Below are 9951 nucleotides of genomic sequence, written 5' to 3' on the forward strand. Positions count from 1 at the left end.
TCCTGCAGGTGTCAAAGGAAGATCATTGGTCATTTGTATTAACTTTAAGAAAAAAATCCCCATGGGCTCATGGCTTTAGCCTCACCTCCCTCCTCCCTCTACCTTGACAATTACCTCAACTCTTCTTCCTTCTGTCCCGGTGGGGGACCTGGCCTCCCACAACCCCATGCTGGCTCAGACCCATTCACTTTCTCTCCTTCAGGTTTTGACCTTGCAGAGGGCAGAATGTGACAAGCCATACTTTGATCATGCTGACACCCTATTGTGTGAATGATCTCTCCCTCCCTCCTTTCTGCCTTCTCCCTTGTCAGACAGCATATTTGAACTCTCCACACCCAATCAAACCTCACTTCTATTTCATTTCTCCATCCTTCCTTCTCCATCTTAACTCTCTTTCCACACAAATTCTTGCAAAACATTTTCAAGAGTCAGTATCCAGACTGTGGTTTGATGTCTCTCCCCATGGTTTGTCTTCCCTTTCTTCTTCCCCTGTTCTCCCCCCTCAGCAGGGATGCTCTCCTACATTGTGCAAATTCCTTCTGAATGGTCAGCTCAGCAGTGTGACCTTTTCAACAGCTTCAGCTCAGATCCTAGTCAAGTGTTAGCTCAGTTCTGATTCACAGGGCTGATCTTGGCTGCCTCTTTGGTGTTGCTTGAAAGAGCAAGACACTTTGACCATGTCACCCTCAACCATTGAGCAATTTCTCTGGTTCCTCCCTTCTCATGAAGGGAGCCCTGGGGTCAGAATTCCTGTGGAAGATCTGCCATCCATGACCACTCGCCATCAACTTCCTTCTCCAACAACTGAACATCTACAGCTCCCTGATTTATCTCTGTGAACAAAGTGTATCAGAGAAGGAACTGGGGAGCACGCAGGTGATTAACAAGGTTGTAACTTTATTAGGGAGCTTCGTGGAGCTTGTTAAGGGATCAAGGTCTGTTCTTTTCAAAACCCAAGTGTGTGCTGCTTTGTGTGCATTCAAGGGTTGAAATCAGGGATAAGCTAAATATAGGTGCATATATTTCCCCTAGATATCCCAGGAGATCTTTATCTAGGACTGTTTCTTCCTCTTTTAAATTTAAATTATATATCAAGTACCTGCCAGTCATTTGGCACATTCCTAATTTAAACAGGGAAGACTTGTTTTTCCAGACACTTTTTCAAGACTCATCTCTTTAAAAGCCAGAACTAGCTCAATTTATAAGTCAAGTCGAATGGTAGGGACAAATTACTTGAGCCTGACGAACAATGTGTGTCATATTCTCTGCCTGAGATATCTAATTACCGATAAATACAAGGCTGTAACATTCAGACTTCCTTTCAAGCCTTTTTTACCTTGGTAAACAGATGCCAACCATCCAGCAGTCTCCCTGCTGTGGTCATTCCTTTCTGAAACAAATGGTGTGAGGATGAAGAGAAACTACCAGAATTTGGGGAGAAGTCAACAGAATCTGGATCTGATAAAACCCAGGCTCTTTTTATTTATTTATTTGTGCCACCATTTCACTTCTAGGAAATACAACAAAGCCTCAAATGCAGAGCAAATGAAAGAAAATCTCGGAGGACGGGGCTAGATGATCCAGCAAGGCACATGGTTCCTTCTGAGAAGTCAAAAACCATGTTCTTAAAAGCTCTGCTTGTTACTTAACGACGCTTAAGTGTTTTGCAGCATGCAGGGACTTGCCTGGAGCTGCTCCCTTCCAACATTTTCAACTGCTGAACCTGGAAAGGAGATGGCTGCATGCTGCGAGCACGCGTGTCTGCTGGGACTGTGGAGCAGGAAAAGTCACCTCCAATCCAGAGCAGAGTAAGACAGCAGAATAAACCAGCAACAAAACAGTGTTGTTCCATGAACAGCAGAGTTAATGAAGATGATCGCTTTGTATCTGGGCTAATTGACTTTTTAATTGAATTGCACTGCTATGGCAATGTGAACTCATCTCTTAGAAGACATCAGAGAACCCGCAAGGCAGAGACGGTTATGAACTCCACAACCACAAGAAAAGCTGGAGCTAGAGCACATGCCTTCTTGAACACCAGCAATTCAATATGGGAGGATAACCTTGAGCAAGGAGTGGGGTTTCTGGCATTTAACAAGATGCAAGCTTTCTTCTGAATCTCTCCTGGAATGTCTTTAACCTCACTCTTACCTGTAGATTTCCTGACATCTAAGAAGAGCTTCACTCACATTGCTGTTTTTAATCTCTATGGGGTGGGGTTGGGGGGGCATTAGCACGGGTTTTCTCCTCTGTCCAGCTAACTACTTTGCAAAACCTGTCGCGACCTCATATTTCTGAGAGCTTGCTCTCAATTACAAGCTGGGTTGACAGCAGCCAATGGCTTCTGCAGTTATTATGAAGGATGGAGGCTAACTACACACATGGGGCATGCATGGAGCAGAAGCCTCATTTCCTCTGGAAATGATCTGAAACTTTGAAAGGTGCAGCCAGGACTTTGGGAGGATTTTTTGAGGAGGCATCGCTACCAGCTTTTGAACTCTGGCAGCTTCTCTTTGTGGTAGGTCTCATACCCAAAGCCCCAACAATAGCACAGAGAGACCATTATGTCTCCTGACAGCAACTGCACGTGCTCTGAGGTGTGCTCTTTCTTCACCCTTCCTATTGCATGAGCATCTGCTTGGACAATTTCTGTCCCAATACTTCTGGGAAATCCTGTCACTGTTTGAGCAGTTGCACACAAGCCCATGTTTGTCTCTTATTTTATTGTTTGATAAAAAATTGAGTTGGAGATAGTTGGTGACACTAGTGTGCTTCAAAAGTTGACCTATTCATGTGCTTGAGTGTCCTGGGATTCTCAGTAGAGACTGCAACTTCCCACCTCAGAATGGGAAACCATCACCTACTACTTCTAGCCTGGAGTTTCCTCTTTAGGAGGTGGCACTGGGAAACAATGCCACACTGGATGCCCTGTTTGAAACAATGCCACACTGGATGCCTTCTTTCTCTAGCATGGTTTTAATGTATTTTGAAGAGTACTAGGTCTCCCAGTAGACAACCCTGTGGCCCCTGTTCTACCTTCTGCAAGTAGGATCATTTACACCACATTCACAATGCAAATCCATCCAGAAGTGGAACTGGGACATTTCCAGAGGCCATGGTGAATCTCAACAGAACAATGGGGCACGGTGCTCTGAAGGAAGGGTGAATGTGGTTGACTACTGCCTTAGCTCAGCTCCAGGGAAAGCCCTGCTGGAGCCACCCCTGGAAAGTATCATTAGTGAAACAGCAGAAATTAGGTGGGTTCCTATGACTTGTACTGTGGGTGAGAAAGCTGTGGATAATGTGAAAACAGCAGAAAATCAATTTCCTAGCCCTTAAAATCCCAGATATAGGCAGCTGCTGAGGAAAGGCAGCCCTGCTAAGATCAAGGGTCCTTGCATGGATCTCCATGTTGTCTCTGTGTTGTTTCTGCTCTCTGCTGCCCAGGGAGGTTGTGGAGTCTCTCTCTTTGGAGATATTCAAGACCTGCCTGGATGTGTTCCAATGTGATCTGGTCTAGGTGATCCTGCTCTGGCAGGGGGGTTGTTCTGGATGATTTTTCAAGGTCCCTTCCAGCTCCTACCATTCTGTGATTGTGTGTGCTTCTCTCTTTCCATGACTTCCCTGGGCACAGGTTCTCTCCTGGAGTTTGGGAGGTGGATGTGTTGGAGAAAGCTCATCAGTGGGGTAGACTGAGGAAGGCAAGGCATGTTCCTGACTGAGGGAAATACCAGGGCATCATTATGTGGTGATTCAACCTCCTCTCCTAATCACCAGGCGAGGATCAGAGAGCCTGGAGGGCCTTTGCCCTCAGCCCTGTAGATGCAAACTCCCCACAGAGCGCGTAAACATTCGGAGTATCTCTAATCAGAGCCTAAGCGCGCGTCTAAATTTAACATCCAAATTGTGATCCTCTCTCGAAGACATGCCCAAATCTGTTGCTCTGAAATGAAGGAACAAACACAGCACTGAGGTTCAAAGTGTGTGCGTGGGGAGGCTGTGCAGATGGGGGATGTGGAGGGGGATTGGTGCAGGGCACGGCTACTCCAGTCAGCCAGGGTGTGCAGCTGGGGCATGGGCTGGGGGCTGGTGGTGACAGCAGGTCTCTGGGGGGTCCTCCCCAGGGTCTCCTGGGGTGTGTGGGTTGTTGTGTTTGTTGGCCATATTGCAGAAAAGTGCTGCAGCCTGCTAGCAAGCAGGTGTGGCCCCAGCCCCACCCTTCAATTCCCTTCAAGAGAGGCATTTAAAAGCAGCAAAAACCCAAAACACAAAACAAGGCGAGTGCTGAATACACTGAGAGCAGGATTCCCCTTGCTAGCTGTGGTGGGAGATTGGCCCAAAGTTTCTAGATCAAAAGATCAGAGAAAAATCATCCTTTTCTTGGGGAAATCAAGACAACTCTTCCCTTGTTGCTCTTTTGCCAGCACACATCCCAAAATCTCTTCCTCTTTCTTTGTCTCTCATTCTCTTCCTCTCTCTCCCCCACATTCTCTCTCTGATTTTTCCTTCACTACAAGAAACAGTTTTCCCCCCTGGACAGGTACTGATCTAAACCATCCCCAAACACATCAACATCTTTGTTGGAGTCTACAAGCATAGGAGCGGAGGTGGAGAAGGGAGATGTGCTTGGTTGTCTGTGATAATCAGTGATAGAGGAGTTTAAGTTTGGGTCTAAATTTCAATGGTCACTGGGCAATAGAGAGCAGAAGAAGTAAATCATAGAAGTCGGTGGATACAAGGCTTTGGGAAAGCAAGTAAGAGTTGGGACACTGTCTTCTGGTTTGCATGGTAGGTGAGCAGGAGTTCAGGCATAGTTGGGGCAACATCCTCACAGCCTGCCAACCAGGCTGATCAACCAGAAAGCAGTCCCTGGGGTTTCAACATTGGAAAGTGACAGATGAAAAAGAATGCTCCTTGTACAGGTGTTGAGCCCTGTCTGTGAGATGTTTGGATTCCCAGCACTGAAGTAACCTCTGTGCATGCTGTGGCGGGGGTGCTGGGCTGTTGGGTTAATGTTTGCCTTCTCCTCCACCACAGCAAAGCTGATGGGAATTGGATCCTTTTCCATTTGGTGTCTTGCTCAGTTTTGGTGAGTTTCCTGCCAGCCACTCACCAACCAGACCTGTGGGGTTTAAATGCTATGGGCAGATGGGTATTTTTTGTTCTCTTTTCTCAGACTGGGCAAAACAAACCAACCCCTCCCTTTCCAAGCTGTGGCATGGAGCTGTTCTCATGATCTCAGCAGCATTTCTCAGAGGGGGATGCTGAGTGCAGGTTAGCAACTGCTGCTGTTCTTGGAGATCCTGCTCCTGTGATCAGTTGTGGAGTCTCTGCTTGGTTTTGCAGTGAAGCAAAAGAAATACATCCTGGAGGTACTACATAAAGCCAGAAAACTAATGAAAGGAGCCCCTGAAGTGATGGTGTTTTCTTCCTCAGTCTGTTTCGGGGTTTTCCAGTGCCTGTGGATGGTTTTCCTAGAGCTGTACTTGCAGAGCTGTGTTTTGCACCAGCCTGCTCAGGGGCTGTGCTCGTGTGGCTACAGCTTCTTGCTGCACTTGCAAGATTCCACCTGAGCACAGTTGGGCTGTTCCTTCCCCATCTCAACTTTCCAATCTCCAAATGACTTGGATGGACCTTTGGAAATTGTTTCCAGATTGCTAGACAGCCTGGAGCAAGGCGGCTGATGGTTTAAAACATGGTGCACGTGCCTTTTACAGCTGAGGTCTCCCCTTGCTCCAACCGATCCATGAAACGCTGCTCCTGTCACTGAGAGTGGCCTGTGGGCAGTGCACAAGCCCTGTGCCATAATCATTTCATGGTTCAGCTCCTCTCCTGGTGATAAAGTGGCTGCATGCTGATGGGGTGGGTAGTACTGGAGGTTGCTCAGCCATAAAGATGTGGGATTAATGAGTGTCATGCTACTGTGTGGAGCAGCAACTCTTGTTTGGACTGCTCAGCATGGTGTGTGTAGGGGGGGGTCAGAAACAGGTCCCTGAGCAGAATGGGGACAGAGCTACAAGCACCACAGAGATCCTCGTCTCTGTCCACTTTAATCCTGGGGAGTTTGGGTATCCTAGGGAGCTTGGACCAACAGCATCTAAGGGGTGTTGGAGGAGCAGAAACTCTCTTGAAGGATTTTAGAGGAAGCCTGTGGGTCATTGTCTTGTATGGGGCAGTCTGGGCCCCAGGCTGGTAGACCTTGCATGGTGCTGGGATGCCCTTTTTCTCTAGCAGGTTGCTGCCTTACCGCAGTCTAGTCTGCCAGAGGACCTCTGAGGAGTCCTGCTAGGACCACTGTTCAGGGCTGGCAGCAGGGGTATGTTTGGACACTCTCCCTGGAGCAGTGAAGGCAGATGTGCAGGACACGGGTTAGTTGCACAGGAGAGGAGAGAGCAGGATGGTCTTCCACCCTGGAGGGGTGGCTGGGAAGTGTTTAGTTACTCTGATGTCAGCTGCTCCTTTGCCCATGCAGCTTAATGCTTTTGCTGCCTTTGTCACCAAGCGGTTGTTCACAGGTTGGATGCTTGGATCCAGATGGGGTCCAAAGCCACCTTCCTCCATGAGATCTCACTGTGGCCTCCTCCAGCAGCCCCTCTCTTCTCCCTCAGACATTGTGCCCACTGCTCCATCCTCATGGCTTTGCCTGTGCCCTGCTGCTCTACCTGCTGCTCTACCTGCTGCTCTGGTTTGCTCCTTCACCAGAGGTAGCAGGTGCCAGGTGCCTTTGCTTCCAAGCCAGCCTCCGTCCATGAGCAAGGCATTACCTTGTATGCAAAGCCAAAGGCTTTCTCTTGTCACCTTTCCATGCACAATGTGCATTTCTGCTCTGTGAGGAATCCAGAGAGAGCCTGATTTTGTGCTGCTGCCAACACCTAAGCCTGGCTCAGATATGTGTCACATAGTTAAGGTTTCTCTCTGCATTGTTGTAAGCCTCCGGGAGCTTGTCTGTTGGGCACAGGAGAACTTGAACAGGCTTGAACTCCTCGTGGAGTTATAAGGGTCAGTGATCTTTATCTATCTTGGTGTTGCAACATCATTGTAGAGCAGGAGTTAATCACAGCTCCAGAGCTGTGGAGTCCTCCATGGTGCATTGGGCTTGCTGGAGGGGGGCTAAGGGATGAAGGAACCTTGCAGTGCCAACTGCCTTGCTGCTGGCTGCTGTCCCAGAGAAAGTGTGACATTGGGGTGGTTGACTTGCTTGTGCCAAGGGCAGGTGGAAGCATCCTTATGGATTGTTCCTAACCATAGAATCACAGAGTGCATCGGGTTGGAAGGGACCCTCGAAGGTCATCTTGTCCAAACCCCCTGCAGTGAGCAGAGACATCTTTACCTAGACTAGGATACTCAGGGCCCCATCAAATTTGACCTTGAATGTCTCCAGGGATGGAGCCTCCACCACATCTCTGGGCAGCCAGATCCCTTTCCCCCTCTTTCCCCTGAATGGATGAGCTGCTTTTCCCTCCTCACTGATGGCCTCCTGCCCTCCTCAGTTATAGGTAGCACAGGGATAAATCCTGCCTGCGGTCCAGAAGCTGCATTGCACACATAACCAGGGAGGTTCGGGAGTACTGACTAGCTCTTTGGCCAGGGATTGCAAACATGACAGCTAGAAGACAGGGAGGAAACAACAGATTCCACTGGTGGCTCTGATGGGAATTGGGTACTTGTTGTCTGAGAAAAGAAACAGTCTTGGGGAGCTGGATAAGCGTAGTGCTGGTGGAAAGGGGGCTTGTGCGAGCTGCTCCCTAAGCATACTGTGAAGGGCCCAGGGGCTGGGCATCATGGTGCAGCAGCCCAAACGTGTTGGCACAAGAGCCAGCTGCAGTGTGCCCTGGCTCTGCTGCTGGGACTGTGCACCTCTCTGCCTGGGATTCAGCTCCCACGGAAGCTGTTAATGCCAAGGGCTGCATTCCTCAGTCACTACAACCAGCTCTCCCAGCAGGTGTGCTGTGACCATCAGCACAGGCTGCAAGAGCCCACAAGGGATCCTAGGCTCTTTTTTGATTGCTTTCTCCTGCCAAAACTCATACTGAACCTCTCACATTTTCCTCATGGTTGAGATGCAAATGATCTTGCACTGATAATCCTTGCCCTGTCTGCTGAAGGAAGCTGGTGTGTGGCACCACCTTGTCAGTCCTCCTTGCTACCTGCTGGATCCACTGGTCAGTTTCAGTCGAATTTAACCAGATAGGTAAACACTTGAAAGGTGTTAGGTTTGCAGAAACTTGTGAAAAGCAGCAGGAGAGAGGAGAGAAATCCAAATTAGGACTCCCAGCTGGAAGAAAAGGCTCTAATGTGAGCCCAACCCGATTATTAGACATCAGAGGATCCACACAAGAGAGAGAGTGAGCGCCTCAGGCAACCAAGCTTCATGAATTTAGCTGCTCACAAAACAGCTGTTTATTTAGGTGCTGCAAAGCCTCTGAGATCCTTTCTGGGATCCCAACACACAGCTCCCAGTCTGACCCACCAGAGCTGTGAATCCAGCCTGGGCTCAGCTCCCACTCCAGCCTGGAGAGAGGAGCAGCTCTGCCCAGCTCTACCCCGAGCTGTTTGACCCTGGGAGTCCTCATTTGCACCTTAACTCAACCTGTGTGTTAGCAACGAGGACACTGGCTGAATCACCTCTGATTCCCTTTCTGTGGTTCCATGTGGGGAACATACATGTCACCCTATGATCTGTAAAATTTGTTAGGAAGGAGTCCAAGAGCATCTTGGCATGAAGAGCTGGGCAAGGGACCATGTGCCCTGCTGGATCCAGGCGAGGAGCCCAGTGCTCAGCGGGATGTGGACCGCTTGGCTTTGCTCTGCCCTGGCTCCTGTGCCTCCTCTCTCATCTCTTTCTCTCCTACCAGGCAATTCTCATTCATCCACAGGCCTGTTCGTGCGCTAAGATCTCCTCATTCCCTTGCCCAGCTCCCTGCTGGTCTTTCCCTTCTGGTGCCTGAAGGTGAGCACGGAAAGCAGCTTTCTGCTCTGACTGCAGCCTCCTTCACTCTGTTGCCATCTGCCTGCTTTGGGCTGCTCCTTCTTGTCCCTCTCCTGTGTTCTAATGCAGCTTAAGGACACAGAGGACAGAGGAAGAATGAGAAGATCAGGTCATGATCCTTCATTGTAAAAAGACAACCATCTAGGATGCCACAGAAATTCCCTGCAGCAGACATTTATTGAGTACAAATAGAAAATATTCAGCTTCCAGTGCTGCCTGCCCTTGGGAAACCTGCCTACAGCAGCCCACCTCCCCTGCTGTACCCACAGTGACGATGCAAAGCTAGCCCCTGCCCCAGGGAGCTCAGGGTTTCACTGAAGAAAAGATTAACCCCTGAGACAGGCCTGTTTGCCCAGGCTGGACTCATTGCCACAGCATGGCCTTGTCAGCTCCCATCCTGCTCCCAGCACAAGGCACTGCCTCCCGGTCCAGGCTGTCTGCGGGACACACATTTCTGAAAGCTCTCAGCATTGCAACATCTCTGTGGAGCAGGCAGCTGTGTGTGGACACTGCTTGCAGCACCTGTGACAACCAGATAGCAGGCTGGGCACACAATGTCCCTGTCAACCTGAGCCATATGGAGTACCTATTCATGGTGTAACCATGGGCTGCCTGAGTCACAGCATCTATCCAAGGCACAACCTGCTCTGGCCAAAATAGTCCCACGATGTAAGGACATCAAAATAGCCATGCTTGGCCATCTCTCTACAATCTGCCTTCCAAAATGACCAGTCTGGGCCAGTTTTGGCCGCTTAGTGGAGAAGCACATGGAACAAGGCACGTGTAACATGGTCCTTCTCCCACTCTGCAACATCACTGCAAGAATGTGGTTGTTCTTGGGCTGGTTTGTTTAACAATCTCTGCTGGAGCTTTCCATCCCAAACGGATCAAAACCTGAAGCCAGGTACACTTTTGGCCTCTGCAATATCCTGTAGCAACGTGTCCCAGAATTTAATTATGCC

This window comes from Indicator indicator, chromosome 18, assembly GCF_027791375.1.
Source record: "Indicator indicator isolate 239-I01 chromosome 18, UM_Iind_1.1, whole genome shotgun sequence".
Taxonomy (NCBI): Eukaryota; Metazoa; Chordata; class Aves; order Piciformes; family Indicatoridae; genus Indicator; species Indicator indicator.